Consider the following 6,745-nt stretch of genomic DNA (forward strand, 5'->3'; position numbering starts at 1 on the left):
ATTTATTTATTTTTGAGACAGAGTCTTGCTCTGTCGCCAGGCTGGAGTACAATGACACAATCTCTGCTCACTGCAACCTCCGCCTCCCGGCTTCAAGTGACTCTCCTGCCTCAGCCTCCTGAGTAGCTGGGACTTCAGGCGCGCACCACCACACCCAACTAATTTTTGTATTTTTAGTAGAGACGGGGTTTCACCATGTTGGCCAGGCTGGTCTCGAACTCCTGACCTCGTGATCTGCCCACCACAGCCTCCCAAAGTGCTGGGATTACAGACGTGAGCCACCACGCCTGGCCGAAAATATTTTGTCTTAAAAAAAAAAAAAAAAACTTCAAAAAGATATACGTTACATAAAATAAAATACACTCATTTTAAGTGCATAGTGCAATAAATTTTGAAAAATGTATTCGCCTCTATTAACACCACCAAAATAAGAATATAAACATTTCTTGACATTACAGGTATCTTTATACCCCTTTCCAGTTATGTACTCCAGGAACTCCCAGACACAGGCAACCATTGATCTGTTTTCTGTCACTAATAAATTCATATTTTCCTAGAGTTTAATATAAGTGGAATTACAGTGTATACTCTTTTATGTCAGTTTCTTCATTATTATTTTTTTATTTCTGAGACAAGAGTCTCGTACTGTTGCCCAGGCTGGAGTGCCGTGGTGCGATTTCGGCTCACTGCAAGCTCTGCCTCCCAGATTCACGCCATTCTCCTGCCTCAGCCTCCTGAGTAGCTGGGACTACAGGCGCCCGCCACCACGCCAGCTAATTTTTTTGTGTTTAGTAGAGACAGGGTTTCACCATGTTAGCCAGGATGGTCTAGGTCTCCTGACCTCATGATCCACCCACCTCGGCCTCCCTAAGTGCTGGGATTGCAGACATGAGCTACCGTGCCTGGCCTTATGTCTGTTTCTTTTTCTCAGCATAATGTTTTAGAGACACATCCTTGTTTGTTGCACATAACGATTTTTTTTTTTTTAATTTCTTAGTAGTGTTTATTTGCATGGATATACAATTGGTGTATCCGTTCACTTGTTGATTTGTATTCATATTGTTTCCAGCTTGAAGCTTTTATGAATGAAAGCTTCTATTGACTTTCATGTAGAAGTCTTTGCATTGACATAGGTTTTCATTTATCCTGGGAAACACATAAAGTGAAATTGCTGGGTCAAGTAAATAAATGGGAGCGGGCGTTGTGGCTCACGCATGTAATCCCAACACTTTGGGAGGCCGAGGCGGGCAGATCACTTGAGATCAGGAGTTCGAGACCAACCTGGCCAATATGGTGAAACCCCATCTCTACTAAAAATACAAAAATTAGCCCGGCATGGCAGTGCACGCCTGTAATCCCAGCTACTTGGGAGTCTAAGGCAGGAGAATCGCTTGAACCTGGTAGGCGGAGGTTGCAACGAGCCGAGATTGTGCCACTGCACCCCAGCCTGGGCAAAAAAGAATGAGACTGTGTCTCAAAAAAAACAAAAAACAAAACAAACAAAAACAACAAATAGTAAGTAGATATTTAACTTTTTAAGAAATGTCCAAAATCCTTTCCAAATCTTACATTCCCATAATGTATGAATGTTCTAGCAGATCCACATCCTCGCCAGCACATGGTGTGTCTGTCTTTTCAACGTATGCCAATCTAATTGATGTGAATGTTATCTCACGGTGAACTTAGTTTTATTTCTGTGATGACTAATGATGTTGAACATCTTCTGATGTGCTTATTGGCTGGTTGTATATTTTCCTTTGTAAAGTGTCTGTTAAAATCTTTTGCCTATATGTTTACTGATTTATCTTCTGTGATTTCTCATATATCTGGATACAAGGCCTATATCACATATATGTTTTACAAAAATTTTCTCCCAGTCTATTGCTTGTCTTTTTAATTTCTCAATGATGTCTTTCATAAAACACAAACTTAATTTTGATGGACTCTCATGATTCACTTTTCTCTCTCACGCATCATGCTTTTTGTGTGTCTTATCTAAGAAATCTTCACTTTTACCTAGTTTGCAAAGACCTTCTCTCATGTTTTCTCCTGGAAGTTTTATAATTTGAAATTTTACATTTAAGTCTGTGATCTATTTGAGTAAATTTTTGTGTATGGTGTGAAATAAAAGTTAAAGTTTATATATTTTCCCATATAGAGATCTAGCTGTTCTGACACCATTTGTTACAAAAATTATCCTTTCCCCACTGAATTACCTCAGCACCTTTATTAAAAATTAATTGACCATATAAACATAGATCTACTTTTGCCTTTGTATTCTGTTCCACTGATCTATATGTCTTATCTTTACGTCTGTATCACACTGTATTTATCACTGTAGCTTGATGATAAGTCAAGAAATTGGGTAATGTAAGTCTTCCAATGATGATCTTCTTCAAAATGGTATTGTCTATTCTAGAGCCCTTACTTTTCATAAAAATTCAGAATAAAATGAGAATATTAATTTTCCCAAAAGCCTCCTGGGATTTTGACAGGGATTACTTTGAATCTATAGATCAGTTTGGAGAACCTAAGAATATTGTGCCTTCTGACTCAGACATCATACATCTCTTCCATTATTTAAGTCTTCTGAATGACACTTCTCTTAACAGTGTTTTGTAATTTTCAGTGTACATATATATTTTGTTATATTTATTCCTAAGTATTTCATGTTTTTGCATGCCATTGTCAGTGGGTTTTTTAATTTCACTTTTCAGCATTTTGTGGCTTGTAAATAGAAATCAATTTATTTTTGTAAAATGACCTTGTATCTTTTAAGCTTGCTAAACTCTCTTGTATTAATTGATAGGGTTGTTGTATAAACAATAGAAATGTCTTGTCTCACAGTTCTGGAGGCTAAAAGTGCAGAATCTAGGTTCTTGGGCTGGGCACAATGGCTCACTCCTGTAATCCCAGCACTTTGGGAGGCCAAGGCAGGCAGATCACCTGAGGTCAGGGGTTCGAGACCAGCCTGGCCAACATGGTGAAACCCCGTCTATACTAAAAATACAAAAATTAGCCAGGTGTGGTGGCAGGCACCTGTAATGCCAGCTACTCAGTAGGCCGAGGCACGAGAATCACTTGAACCCAGGAGGCGGAGGTTGCAGTGAGCCGAGATCATGCCACTACACTCCAGCTTGGCTAACAGAATAAGACTTCATCTCTGTGGGGGCGGGGGAAAGAATCTAGGTTTTGGGAGGACTGGTTCCCTATCAGGGCTATGAGGGAAAGATCTGCTCTAGGTGTCTCTCTCTGGCTTGCAGATGGCCATCTTCACATTCATGTGGCATTCTCCCTGTATGCATGTCTGTTTCATAATGTCCCCTTTTTATAAGGACTCCAGAAATAGTGGATTAGGGCCCAACCTAGTGACCTCATTTTAACTCTGTAAAGCCCCTATCTCCAAATAAAGTCACATTCTGAAATACTGGGGACTAGGAGTTCAATATATACATTGGGGGAATGGAGGGAGCACAACTGAACCCATAATCTCTCTTTATAGTTCTAGTAGCTTTTTTGTAGATTGATTAGTATTTTCTACATGTTATCTGTGAATCAACACAGTTTTACTTCTTTCTTTCCAACCTGTGTGCTTCCTATTTGTTTTTCTTCCCTATTTTCACAGGGTAGGACCTCAAGCATAATGTTGAATAAATATTATGAGAGTCCCCATCTTTTTTGTCCTCCTGTTATTAAAGAAAAGCATTTGATCTTTCAGCACTAATAGCTGTAGTTTTTTATAGATGCCCTTTATCCGACTGAGGAAGTTTCCTTCCATTCCAGTTTGTTGAATTCTTATCATAATTAGATGTTGGATTTTATCAAATGACTTTTCTGCATCTATTTAGATAACCACAGAGTAGTTCTTTTTTAGTTGATTAATATGAAGATTTCATTGTTTGATTGTCAAATGTTAAAATAACCTTGTGTTTCTGTTATATGTCTGACTTGGTCATAGTGTATTATCGTTCTTATATATTGATGGATTTTATTTGGTAATATTTGTTGATTTTTGTAACTATGTACAGGTAAGACATTGGTTCATATTTTTCCTTCTAATTATGTCATTAAGCATGATTACAAACTGCTCTGGTTTACGTATCAGATATATATATATCTAGATATAGATATAGATATAGATATAGATATAGATATAGATATAGATATTTTAAGATGGAGTCTGGCTCTGTCACCCAGGCTGGAGTGTAGTGGCACCATATTGGCTCACTGCAACCTCCACCTCCCAGGATCAAGTGATTCTCCTGCTTCAGCCTCCTGAGTAGCCAGGATTACAGGCATGTGCCTGGCTAATTTTTGTATTTTTAGTAGAGACAAGGTTTCACCATGTTGGCCAGGCTGGTCTCGAACACCTGACCTCAAATGATCCACCCGCCTTGGCCTCCCAAAGTACTGGGATTACAGGTGTGAGCCACCACACCCAGGCTCTGGTATAATCTGACCTCATAAAATTAGTTGAGAAGTGTTTCCTCCTCATGCCTTTTCTGAAAGAGTTTGTGTAGAATTGGTATCATTCATTCCTTAGTGCTTGAGCCTAGAATTTTCTCTGTGGGGGGTCTTAATTAGAAATTAAATTTTTTGCTAAGAGCAATGGCTCATGCCTGTAATGCCAACACTTTAGGAAGCCAAGGCATGAGGACAGGTTAGGACCAGGAGTTTAAGACCAGCCTGCGCAACATAGCAAGAACCTGTCTCTACAAAATCAAAAACACTTAGATGGGCATGGTGGCAGGTACTTGGGAGGCTGAGGCAGGATCTTCGCTTGGGCCCAGAAGTTTGAGGCTGCAGTGAGCTGTGGTAATGCTAAAGCACTCCACTGGGGCAACAGAGAAAGATCCTGTCTCAAAAAGAAAGAGAGATAAATTAAATCTTGTAATTGCAAAAGGGTTTTTTGAATGTTCTATTTTATTTTACACAGTTTTAGTAGGTTCTGTCCTTCAAAGCTTTTTTCTATTTTATCTGTGTTGTCAAAATTATTGGTACCTTGTTTTTTAGATTATTCTATTATCCTTTTAAGCCTTGTAATATGTAATGTTCTCTCTTTCATCCCTGATGCTGGTAATTTGTGTTCTCTCCACCCACTTCCCTCTCATCATTCAGCTTAAATTTTACTAACTTCGTGGATCTTTTCAAAGAACCAATTTTTAATTTTATTGATTTATGTATATAAGATGGTCCATTTTCTATTTTATTGATTTCTGTGCTTATCTTTTTTTCTTTTTTTACTAGCTACTTAAGCTGGAAGCTTAAATAACTGATTTTAGATCTTTCTCTTTTTTCTAATATAAATATTTTAGCTTTACCTGACCCCCAAAATTTGTTTGTTGTCTTTTCCCCATTTTCCCCGCTTAGAAACGGGTCTCACTGCGTAGTGACGTGATCATAGCTCATGACAGCCTGGACCTCCCGGCTCAAGCAATCCTTCCACCTCAGCCTCCTGAGTAGCTAGGACTACAGGCACATGCCACCACGCTCAGCTAAGCTTTTTACTTTTCGTAGAGATGGAGTCTCACTGTGTTGCCCAGGCTGGTCTCAAACTCTAGGTCTCAAGCTATCATCATGCCTCAACCTCCCAAAAGTGCTGGGATTACAGGCGTCAGCCACAACTCGCTCGTATTTTCATTTGTATTCAGTTTTAAATATTTTCTAACTTCTCTTATGATTTATTTGACCTGTGTATTATTTCAAAGTATAAGGTTTAATTACCAAATATTTGTAAATTTCCTAGATATTTTTCTATTGTAAATCTTAATTTAATTCTGTTGTGATTAAAGAACATGCTCTGCATGGTCCCAATCGCTTTAAATTTAATGAGACTTAACCAAGTCTCAGTATATTGTCAAGCTTACTGCGTATTCCCGATGCCCTTGGGAAAATGTATATTTTACATTTTGTGTATGAAGTGTTCTATAAATATCAATTATGTCAATCTTGCATTCTCTATCATTATGAATTTTCCATCTACTTGCTTTATCAATTACTGAAAGGAGAGTATTTAAATTTCCAACTATAATTGTCAGTTTATCTGTTTATTCCTGCCAATTCAGATTTTGCTTCATATAATTTGGAGCTATTAGAGGTATATAAAAATTGTTATTCTTACTGAATTACACGTTTACTATTATGCAATATCCTTTTTATCCCTAGAAATATTCCTTGTTGTGAAATTTACTTTCTCTGATACTGACATAGCTACTCCAGCTTTCTTTTGTTTATTGTTTATAAAATGTATCTTATTTCATCCCTTTACTTTTATTTATATACTTATTTACTTATTTGTTTTTAAAACTCAAGGTCTACTTACTAGGATGGAGATGTCAGTGCTTTATCAAAGATGAAGAGGCCACCCATTTGTGTCGATATTTGAAGTATGGTTTTTGTAGGCAGCATAGCTGAATTCTTTTTTATTTAGTCTTGCAATCTCTGCTATATTAGTTGAGCTATTTAGAATACTTATATTTAAAGCAATGTTTGATATCATTCTTTTAAATCTTGCTATTATTTGGGTTTTTTTCTAGGTTTCTTTTCCTTTTCTTTGAGACAGAGTTTTGCTCTGTCACCCGGGCTGGAGTGCAATGGCACAGTCTCAGCTCACTGCAACCTCTGCCTCCCAGGTTCAAGCGATTCTCCTGCTTCAGCCTCCTAAGTAGCTGGGATTACAGGCATGTGCCACCATGCCCAGCTAATTTTTGTATTTTTAGTAGAGGCGGGGTTTCACCCTTTTGAC

The sequence above is a fragment of the Rhinopithecus bieti genome, unplaced genomic scaffold (genome assembly GCF_001698545.2).
Source record: "Rhinopithecus bieti isolate Rb0 unplaced genomic scaffold, ASM169854v2 scaffold_2574, whole genome shotgun sequence".
In the NCBI taxonomy this organism is placed as follows: Eukaryota; Metazoa; Chordata; class Mammalia; order Primates; family Cercopithecidae; genus Rhinopithecus; species Rhinopithecus bieti.